We start from the raw sequence: 11,142 nt of genomic DNA, 5'->3' as shown, positions 1-11,142 counted from the left end.
ATGGATAGGTACTTGCTTACTTTGCTTAGTGATATACATATAATCAATTAGTCAACAAAGGTTGTCAAAAATCATGATTAGTCAAAAATCTGTTTTACTAATCTTTGTTGATGTATCGGCTCCTTAAGCATAAAAAAACATAGAATCGCCATAATATCAACACACTATAGTGCATAGTCGAAAGTAATGCCGATTTATGTGGAGCTTTTATACTCTTCCAACAATGCATTAAAGTAAAGGCGACAAAAAGACCAAAGTTGTATTCAATCTTGGGAAAATCCCGTGATCAGATTTTGGTGCTTAGATAAAGCACAAAACCATATCAAACTGTGGTGAGCTCGGTTACTCGTAAGAAAAGTGTACCAAAACACGCAATTGGCATTACTTTTGAGCCAAATTTTACCTCCAAGAAACGACTGGAAGGTCTCCTCGCTTCTTGCCTCGAGGCAAAGTAAACGAGATTCCAAGACATTTGTAACAAAAGCAAACTTCCCTTCTCTTGTACAAGCCAACCATGTTCCACCAAAGAACTTCATCTCTCCCTCCCAAAATCTCACAACCTTCCCACCATGAAACTGGCTTTGTAGGCCTTAAAACACAGCAACAAATGAACAAAGCAACCAAGATAGTGTCACATACTCATTACGTTAATCCCATAAAAAAATGTCACTTACTAACTACATCGGTAATGCTTAGTATATGGAAACTAATAGACTAACATACTAAAAAAACTTTTAATCCGCCTTGTCGGGTTCCTTGACAAAGCAATGAGTTCAGCGATTGTCACTTCGGATGATTGGGAAGTTTGTAGCATTACTCGTGGAATAAGCAAAGGCGTGTGTTGCGTTTAGCTCCAATTTGGGCTACTTGTTTGATTTATGGCATTGTAGGTCCAGGGTGAAAACTAACACTTTCTGCTTTAGATCGTGAGATGACATCTTCTCGCCCATCACTCCCGTGATTCACCGTCTTCATCCATGTTCGAGGTACGCCATATATGAACAATAAATGTTCATACCCAAAACATATATGAACATGATTGTTCATTTTTCGGTAGATAGCGCAAGGCGCGAGATTTCGTGGGCGTGAGAGCGGGCATACCCTAGTTACAAATAACTTCGACTCAATGGAGATAATTCAGTCAAAGAACCTTTGCGACATTCACTGCAGAAATGCTTGTGTCTTTCTCCCTTTCTCTTGCACTCTTGAAGGTCGCTGACTTGATCGACCTTAAGCGGTGACTCTAAAAGAGTTATGCACTTTCGGATGCTTTTTTGAGGCCATCTTTAAAAATCCGTGGTTACCGTTTGAATATCTTCACACCTATCGGTGTTACCCCTGAGCTTGAACCTCTAGGGAATGGTCTTCAGTTCTTCATCAAGCAATATGTTGTGAATGCCGACCATGCCGATAAAAGCATCTCCAACAAATTCAAGATTGCTAGAAAGACCTCGAGTAACATGGAAGGAATTCTGATGTGAACTTTCACTAGACTTTGAAATGGAAATCGATAATTTGTAACCTCTCCCACTCTTTATGGTTACAGTTGCTAGGTGGCCTTCATGTTTTGTTATTATTGTACTTTTAAGTTACATGTTTCAAATTACATTATTTTAAAACTATTATGTTATGTAAACAGCCAATGAATACGATGCTCTTTTGGTAAATTCGAGATATTAGATTAATCTATGTTAGCTCTCTGGGTTAATCATGGGATTTTCACCATGGAATTTCAAGCTATTTAGTGAATTCCTAATCTGTACATTTATCTTTCTACCCTAGCCCTCCAGTTAGATATGCCCTTTCACAGCCACAAAATCCTAGTTAGCAAACTATGGCTAAGAAAGCTTAAAGTGAAGCAGGTTCGATAACTTCTCTTTTTACAATTGTTCTGCAAGTCGTTGTTTTTTTAATCAAAATACACTTAAAACCCACAAAATCTAAAAACACACCATCCATTGAAGAGCACAGAGGATCTACAGTCTCAACTAAAATGAAACAAATAAAGGGTAATAGTGCTTGTCAAACAAAACGATTATAGATTGATTGGTTGTTCTGCAAGTTGTTTGGCAGAGGCTTGCACTTCTTCCATGTCAGAATCAGGATCCGATATCTCAATTTGCATCTTCTTCATCTCGCAGCCCGCCGGGAATCTCCCTCGCCTTAATATGGACCATAGACGAAATTTCTTCAGCAGCAAAAAGTCTTCTCTTCACTTTTGTAATTTGTCCATCATGATCCCCGCAAATCACAGCTTGAGTACCGATTAGCCATAGTAGCAAAAATTCAAAAGAAGCGCCTTTAAACTGGACAAGTGCATTACATGTACCATAATAGCAAAAATCCAAAAGAAGTGCCTTAAGCCACTAGAAGGTTGTCCAAAAGCCACTCCTTCCTAAGATCTTCATCATCAAAACTCAAAAAGATTTCACCCATGTTTGGGCTATTTCCAAGGAAGGTCATTCCAAGCTTAAAATTTTCTTTAGACAACTCAAGACCTTTCAAGGCATCATGAACTTTTTGCATCATGCTAGGAGGTCGCTTCAAATTGCCCGCCATTGCCTTAGCAGCTTCTGAAAGATGTTTGAATGTCTTAGCTATCTTCTCATCGTTCACATCTATGTGAGGTTTTTTTTTCTTTTGCCCATTCGAATTTTGACGCGGTGATTCTGCTTCCGCATTCACCCCTGAGCCTTGGGTAGCATCTCCGGTATTGTCAACATATTCATTTACATTAACGGGGTCATTATCATCAGTTTCATCTATTAAAATAAACACACAACATAGTTATGAGTTTAGTAATATCTTATCGCATAAAGAAAAACCACAAATAAAAAAAAAAATCGCTTAACGTACCATCCAATATGGGTATAGCATCAGGATCATGCGCATTAAAGTTTCCACTTCCATTTGCAAAATCATTTCCATATATGAAGTCAAGCATCTCATAGTTTGGAAGCCACTTGGTTTTATAACTTGCTGCAGCTGGGTGAGCCTACAATGATAATGTGACTCACAGTTAGTCCTCTAGGAAGCTAGCTTCTCTTAAATGACAAATATATTAAAGTGAAATATATATAAAATGGCTAAATCAAGATCATTTACCTGAATATACCTCTCCCATACATCGGCATCAGCTTGAATGTACTTAGTTTGATGGTTAAAGGAGAAGCCACTCTGGCCTAGCAACTGTGTAGGCACCCCTTAATGACCTTAGCCTAGAGCGCACATGATTCCAATCCACTTTTTGAGAACCAGAATTGGTTACCACACTTGCAACTTGAACTAGAGTATCTTTCTTGGAAACGTTAGAATTCTGAGAACCCTTCCCTAGAACAGTAATGATGTCAAACAAAGTTCCGACAAGGATCTTGTCCATTCCATCGTTCCAACGTATTTGACGCTTCCCCTGAACAACTTCTGGAATTGGCGGAGGCGGGGGTGGAGGACGTGGTGCTTGGCTTCTAGCATTGTTATGTGACATTGTTCTGAATATAATAAACCAAAAGAGAATAATATAATAATCAGTGTTCTATATCGACACAAAACCAAAATGTGATAGTGAACTTCGTAGTGGTAGGACTTGAAACCAAAACAAGGTTTAGATATTCATACACAAATCTAAACAAAGAGTTACTAATATAAGGAAGGCTATAAGAAACCATATTGTCATATAGATTAACAAAAGTCATAAGCCATAATAATACAAGTATCCCGTGAGGCAAAACATCATTCAACATTGCCAAAACAAATGACAACAAAAACATAAAATTAAACCACTATTGCCAACAACACACTAGTTATTCTTCTCCATTTCGTTCATCTCAACGCTCCCACATGTCCACCATCAACCCATCTCTCCACGCTATCCAACCATCACTCGGAGTCATGGTTATCCCCACATCATCGCCTACTTCTCCATTTCCTTCCTCTTCAATAGTCGCTCTTTCTTCTTCCCATATATCATCATTATTATCGAGCAAAAAGTTATGCAACCCACAACATACACAAATTATTTTTGCTTGTGTCTCAACATCATGGTGTGGAGCGTGCCTAAGATACGCAAATATTTTCTTCAACACACCAATTGTCCTTTCAACAACATTCCGCAAAGATGAATGACGGAAGTTATACATTTCTTTTGCATTATGGGCACCGTTGTATCTAGAGTTACGTTGTTGGTCACTAAGATGATATCTTACAGCACGATATGGTGTAAGGAAGTGTGGAACTAGCAGGAACCCAGCATCGGCGAGATAATACTTACCTATGTAAAAAAAATTAATTAGAATGATTGATGAATTTTAATAATACTCCAAAACAGTTGGGATTTGAAATGTTTTAAGGATACATACCATGTGGTACAGTTAGTTTGTTCCCTGGCCGACTCAATCGCGACATCTCAAGAAATCCACCATCATGGATGAACCCCTCCCAACCAAGAAATACGTAGGTGAATCTCATACCAATTGTACATGCCACTAAGACATTTTGAGTAACCTGGCCCTTTCGATTACGATACCTAACTTGATCTTGAGGTTGTACGTAAGCTTCAAAGTGGGTGCCATCAATTGCACCCACAGCATCCTAATTAATATAGCATCATCAAGAAAAGAATTACTAATTAACATTATGTACATTAGATATATAGCTAACAAACCTAGAAAAAAAATGGTGCCAAGATTTAGGTGTTCCACCCACGGTCGGCTGGAGAGTTTTCTATGGTGGCAGGTCGTACTTCGTCTCTATATAGCCTAAGCAGTGCATTTAAGACTCGGTGGAAGTACCGGTTAATTGTTTCTGTTGATCTAAAAAATTGAAGCTCAAAAGTCCGATTCCTTAAATCGTGCCCAACTGTGTGTAAGAAAATGGCTACTTGTTCTTCAACCTTAACGGACCGACTATCAACTAACCCATAACCCCGCAATCGAGTGCATAGACGTTCAAATGTAAATATCCTCATTCTCAACTGTTCGTAGCATATACGGTCACTACACCTGAACATTCGCATGAAAACAATGTTTCTCTCGAAAGTATCCCAATTTCTAATGAGGGCCCTAGGAACTATAACCCTTCACTTATTTCTCCTATACCATTGGTACCACATCATAGCCCGCATGATTGTTAGCATCATGGTAACTACAGCTAATTTTACGTTCTTCTTCAGGTTGGCATTCTACCTAATTAAATGGACAATCATGCATGAGACCTAAATAAGACAAAGCAAAAACATAGAATGAGCAAAGAATGACAACAATTTAATTTACCAAGAAAGAAACCAAGTTCATAACTCAATCAAAAGCATGTCAACTAGATTACTAACACAAGTGACAAAAAATAGATTTATACCAAATGCAACTACAATGAATCCAAATCTGATGAATTATCCAATTACTTATTAAATTGAACAAAAAGGCAGAAAATATTATTTGGGCATTCAATATTTGACTTTGTACATGAATTAATTATCAAAGTTATTAATTCCCATAGTTATAAACCCTTCATCTTATTTCAGAAATCACAATTCATAGTGTTCAAGAGTTCACAAGTAACATTGTATACAAAATAAATCCAAAGATATTTTACGATCTATTTTTCATTTCTTTTCGAATAAATAAAAAACAGAGCCAAATACTCAACAATCATGCATGAATTAACAATCTAAATAAAAAAAAAAAAAAAAATTGAAATCATTATATATACTTGAACCCTAACCCTAACATAAAAGAATGAGAGAATGAAAATTAACATGCACACACATGAGAGAGATTGAGAAAGAGAAAGAGATGAACAAACCTCCTCCGTCAAGTTGTGCAAGTCGATGATTATGTTGCTTGTCTCCAAATCAATACACGTACAACTCTCCAAATCAATACACAACTGTATGAGGAGAGAAATTAATGAGAGTGTGAGAGAAGAAGAAGTTCATGGAAAATAGGAGAGAAACTAATGAGAGTAGAAAGAGGGATTGAGAGAAAATGGGAAGAAGACGAACCTGGTTGAGCGCTCCAGTGAGAGTTTTTTTTTTTTTTTGGCAAATCCACTTATTTTGGTGGCAAATTTGTGTACAAATTTGTCGTGGTAAAATTTACTCAGCTCCCCCAGAGTAAATTTTGCCACCAAAATCATGGCAAATGACAACTTGTGGCAAATCCAAAAAAAATTTGCCATGACTCAAAAAACACATCAAATAGTGCCAAACAAGTGAATAGTGCCATTTATTTGCATTTGCCGTGACAAATGGGGATATCAAACACAGCCGAACGTGGACCCCCTTTTTTTTCTACAAATTAATACCCAAAATCTAGTAGGCCAAAATCCTTCATTGCGTAACAACCCAGTGACCCACGTTAGCCTCTTTTTTTTCTCTAACACTGACACATCAGATTTTACAATAATTCGGCATAAAAAAAGTAAATCTACGCTCTTTTTTGCAGATTTCAATTGTTCGTAACTCAAAATAGATAAAAAAAAACAAAACCCCTCTTTCCATTCTTTAAGTTCATCTCTTCAAGCCCTCCATTCATCAAGTAAATCAAACTATTACAATAACCTTACCAACATTATTGAAGTTTCAAGTCTCTCTCTCACACACACACACACAAAACTCAAAACAATATGAATTAAATCATATAGTTCAGGAGTGGTCCTAAATTTTCAAACAATAAACGCCAAGCAAGCAAGAGTTGAGAGATTCCAGATAGCTTTCACAGTACCGTTGACAGGGGAACCGAGTTGAGAGATTCCAGATAGCTTTCACAGTACCGTTGACAGGGGAACCTCTTTTTTTCCCTAGGGTTTCTTTCTTTTCAATTTCTAGATTAATTAAAATTCGTCGACATTGATCAAATGTTGCGTGTAAATTAGTAAAAAATACCCTTTTTTTTGTGGTGGTATGGAAGATCACGAGGGTAACTTATTTATGCCGAATGGATTAATAATGTCTTTGGATAATAATGAAGAAGAATGAGGAGTTTATTGCTGAAGAGAGAACTATGGGCTAATGATGTTCACATTATCCTTGAGAATGAAGAGAAGAGTGAGACTGCTGAATTTCATGTGAAAGAGGTTCAGTGCATTCAGCCAATAGTTATATTCATGCATGATTATACTCGGTTATACCGTTATAACTTCTCACATGTGACGAAACTGAACTGGACATAGTTTGGAAGATAATATAATTAGTAGTTGCTATTGGATAAATATGTTTTTTCAAATAGTTGTTGTTTGTAGTCCTTTCAGTATTATGTTTTTGGGGTTTTCTTTTTTTATTTGGCTTTTGTAGTCTGGTCTTGAGGTAACTGCTACTGCATCTATATCAAAATAACGATATTTTACTTATTAATAAAAAATCTCTATGGGCACGAAACCAAGAAAGTACTATTTTTGTGGGAGTATTAGAGAACACACACAAAAGGAACATCAGATGTTGATGAAAATATCAAAGCTGTAGAATCACTATCCTCTTACCCCCTCCCTCCACATGTAGCACTGGGCTTGCCATACTGTATGACTTTATTTGTTCTATTTGGTTTATCTAAAAGTAGAGTTGGTTTACTATTTAGGAGATAATTGTGAATTTTTACGCATTGTCTTACTTTTGGATGTAATTACTCTACGATAAGATATACATAAGTAGGTCTGTACTAACGTTTTCTCTGTTTACAGGTGAAAATAATAAAATGCCTTGTAGAAAACATTGTCGTAGACATATCTTTTAATGGTGTTTTTATGAAAATCGTATATTGGGTGCTCATCATGGACTTATTTCAACATATGTTCTTGAAACACTGGTTCTATACATTTTCCATATCTATAACAAGTCCTTTGCTGGACCATTTGAGGTAATATTTATCACACATTTCAAGTCATTATGTTTCCTGCAAACCATGTTGTTTGATTTTGCACCTTAACTATTTTGTACATATACAGATTCTTTATCGTTTTCTGGAGTTCTTCAGTAACTTCGATTGGGAAAACTTTTGTCTTAGCCTTTGGGGTCCAGTCCCTATCAGGTCACTTCCGGATATGACGGGTAAAGATAGATACGTAAATAAGCTCTTTTTTCTAATTCCCCTAAACACACACACACACAAATTTCTCTCAGCAGGGATTTCTTTATTGAAAAGAGGAATGAGAAATAGTTTGCGACCCTTCATTTATTTATTTTTTCTGTTTTGACTCAATACAAGTCATGAAGAGTACAAACCATTCCCATGTACGTATAGGTTGTGAGAAGCTTTCCAACTTTTTATATGGTTGATGCTTGGTACTCTAAACACACTCTTAGTAATTAAATAGCAGAGAATTCATAACCGAAGCATGATGAAACACTACTGCAATTGGAGAACAGGTTTGCCTTTCTCTCGCCTTTTCCTCATCTATATTTCATTTTATAGTTGATTAAACTAAAACATGGGACACCATTTTTTTACTTTAGAGTTTAGGATCAGATGGTCTAGAGTTGGAACCTCCTTAAAAAGGAGAATTTTAGGATTTTTCCCTTTTTGATCGGGTATAGATGTATAGTAAAGGTGCAATCTACTACTATAAAGAGAGAACGTTGTAGGATGAGAACCCCATGTGGTTGGCGGATGCTCGCGCTTAACGGGATAAATGCTTTTACCCGGGGTTCATGTCCTCACATATTGTGTCAGCAGGCTTGGAAAAGAGTCATATTAGTAGGGCTATGAATTGATGTTAGTTCATGGAAGCCCAAAGTACATTTATTGCGCTGTCTATCCACCACATGATGAGACCCTCAGTCCTCGAGATGGCGCAATACGGGCTAATGTCGGAGACAAGTATGTGTTCATTTGCAATTCGTTGAGGTTCCAAGTAGTACATATATACTCATTACTCAAGATGTAAAGGCATAACATAAATATTTTTTTAAGTGCTCAGTAGCTTCAAGAAGATCGTCCTAAATAATGTCCCAGAAGGCCTGGTAAAAGCTACCAGAGAAGCCATCAAGACCAGGGACACTGTCACCATCTCAAAGACGGTTTCCTTAAGTTCTTCCAAGGAAGAAATATCAGTCATAAAGTGGTTATCAGCTTCATTAACAAGAGAAGACATCAATAAAGTTCTCATCGATGACTGATCCTTCAGAAGATTCCATTTTGAGATAAAGTTGACCGCTTCATTGCTCATTTCCTATTCATCAGAAATATATCTACCCTTGCCATCCTTCATTTTCCTTATGATACTCCTTCGATATCTATCTTTAGCAGTCGCATATGAAATAGGATGAATTGATAGCACTCAAAAGCTCCGAGGTGAAGGTAACCAGCGTACCCCTAACAGGACCAAGCATCACTGTAGACTCCATGCACCCAAAACGATCAAAAATCCGTTTATATAAGAAAGCATACTCTGTCACAACCCGCATCCCCTCCACAACGACAAGACCCTTCCGATTACCACGAGAAGAACCTCCAACATGCTCACTCTGGGCGTCGGTCTCTGTATCGAACATGGCCCCTAACGGAATGGAACCAAATGGAATATCCCCGTGCTTTCTTCCGGGATATCAAAGATCAAAAGAACAAGTGCAGCGGATTCACCACTAAGTGAACCTCTACCAGGTGACTCAACGAACTCTCCATCTTTGTCCCCTGGTCCAGTGTCTAATTCTGAGCCATCTGCCGGATATGAAGCGAGAGAAGCGGAAGTGGGAGATTCGGTGGTTCCATCGTTCGCTGGTGAACTCGAAGAGAAGACCCTGCGGATGGATGATACAAACTAGCTTCGGCTGCTTCCGTTGCGGCTGATGCTGCTGATACCGGGATACATAGATACCCAGCTAGAAGAGGAATGACTCGAGCTTAGGCCTGTACTCATTCACATCGTCACTGATAAAGGCTGAGGATACCCATATGCAGAAAGAGCTGTAGACAAGTACCATGGTAAACTATTTATAACTAAGATTAGTAAGCTTCCATCTAGAGAGTCAATTTTTTAAACCAACCCATTGGTTTTTCATTTGCAGGTGTATCCAAGTTTGATCCAGCAACTGGAAAGCAGTTCAAAGGCAGCAACAGTACTCACTCTTACACTACCTACTTTGCAGAGGCTTTGATTGCTGAAGCAGATGTAGATAAAGGTGTTGTAGCCATCGATGCTGCAATGGGAGGAGGGACAGGCTTGAATATGTTCCTCCGCCGCTTTCCCACACGCTGCTTTGATGTTGGGATTGCAGAGCAACATGCTGTCACATTTGCTGCAGGATTGGCCTGTGAAGGCTTTAAGCCTTTCTGTGGCATCTACTCATCATTTTTGCAGAGAACTTATAAGCGGGGGCATTTTTCATTTTTAGTATTAGCTTCTTCTTTAGACATGATCTTATTGCTAAATATGGAGTTAATCTATGACGTAAAAAAATAAATATTGTAGCTTATAACTCACGACAATGGGATAAATAAGTGACTTTTAAGTTCCATACAAGCTGAATTTTACTACTTCCATTTTAGCAATTTCTATCATTGCAGAACTTTTCTCATGTGCAATCCTTCGTAGGCCATGAGCATAGAGTCATGAGTGTGGTCTTTGTGTCATATCTATTTTTAGACTGTAATAGTTTTACATTGTAGGTTTATTATCTGTTTTTGTTTCTTTCATTTAGTTACATTTGATTGTGTAACTTCTTTAGTTATCAACTTATCATACATTGTACCAGGCATTTACTAAGAGGTTCAGTTGACATAAACAAAACAAACATGTTTACAACATTCAGAGCTTTGCATTCAAAGGCTTTCGGAGATAGGAGAGAGCACATTCAGATTTCAACATTCAGAAGCTAAAAAAACCAAATTGGTCCCTAACTCTAAATTTCAGATACTCCCACAGATAAATGAGAAGCACATTGCATTCAGAGGCTAAAAAACCAAACGACCTCTAACTCTAATTTTCTGACACGCTCACAGATAAATGAGACGGTATTCACAACAACATACCCTTCCAAGTGACTAGAGAATAATATCACAACATGCATTAGCCAGAAAAAATGTACACATTACACTTATTAGATCAAGGTTTGAGAGCTTGCAATCTCTTTAAAAAAAATAGAAAAACATAAACCTTTCAAACAAAGTATACAATGAATCATTAGCTATCAATATACATATATTATTTATTCAAATG

The 11,142-nt window shown here is 37.5% G+C and overlaps 1 long non-coding RNA gene across 1 annotated transcript; it reads right to left on the bottom strand.

Moving 5' to 3' along the window:
- Positions 1-2,629: 2,629 nt before the first annotated feature.
- Positions 2,630-5,852, bottom strand: LOC147477162 (uncharacterized). The gene is made up of 4 exons (XR_015209297.1): positions 5,797-5,852; positions 3,106-3,488; positions 2,857-2,995; positions 2,630-2,762 (listed from the first exon to the last, which is right to left on the bottom strand). It is a non-coding gene; the product is annotated as an uncharacterized LOC147477162 (long non-coding RNA).
- Between the last annotated feature and the right edge of the window lie 5,290 nt (positions 5,853-11,142).

The sequence above is a fragment of the Coptis chinensis genome, chromosome 9 (genome assembly GCF_015680905.1).
Source record: "Coptis chinensis isolate HL-2020 chromosome 9, ASM1568090v1, whole genome shotgun sequence".
Classification (NCBI taxonomy): domain Eukaryota; kingdom Viridiplantae; phylum Streptophyta; class Magnoliopsida; order Ranunculales; family Ranunculaceae; genus Coptis; species Coptis chinensis.
Note: the sequence above shows the minus strand (reverse complement) of the source record. Positions and strands in the feature narration are given on the sequence as shown.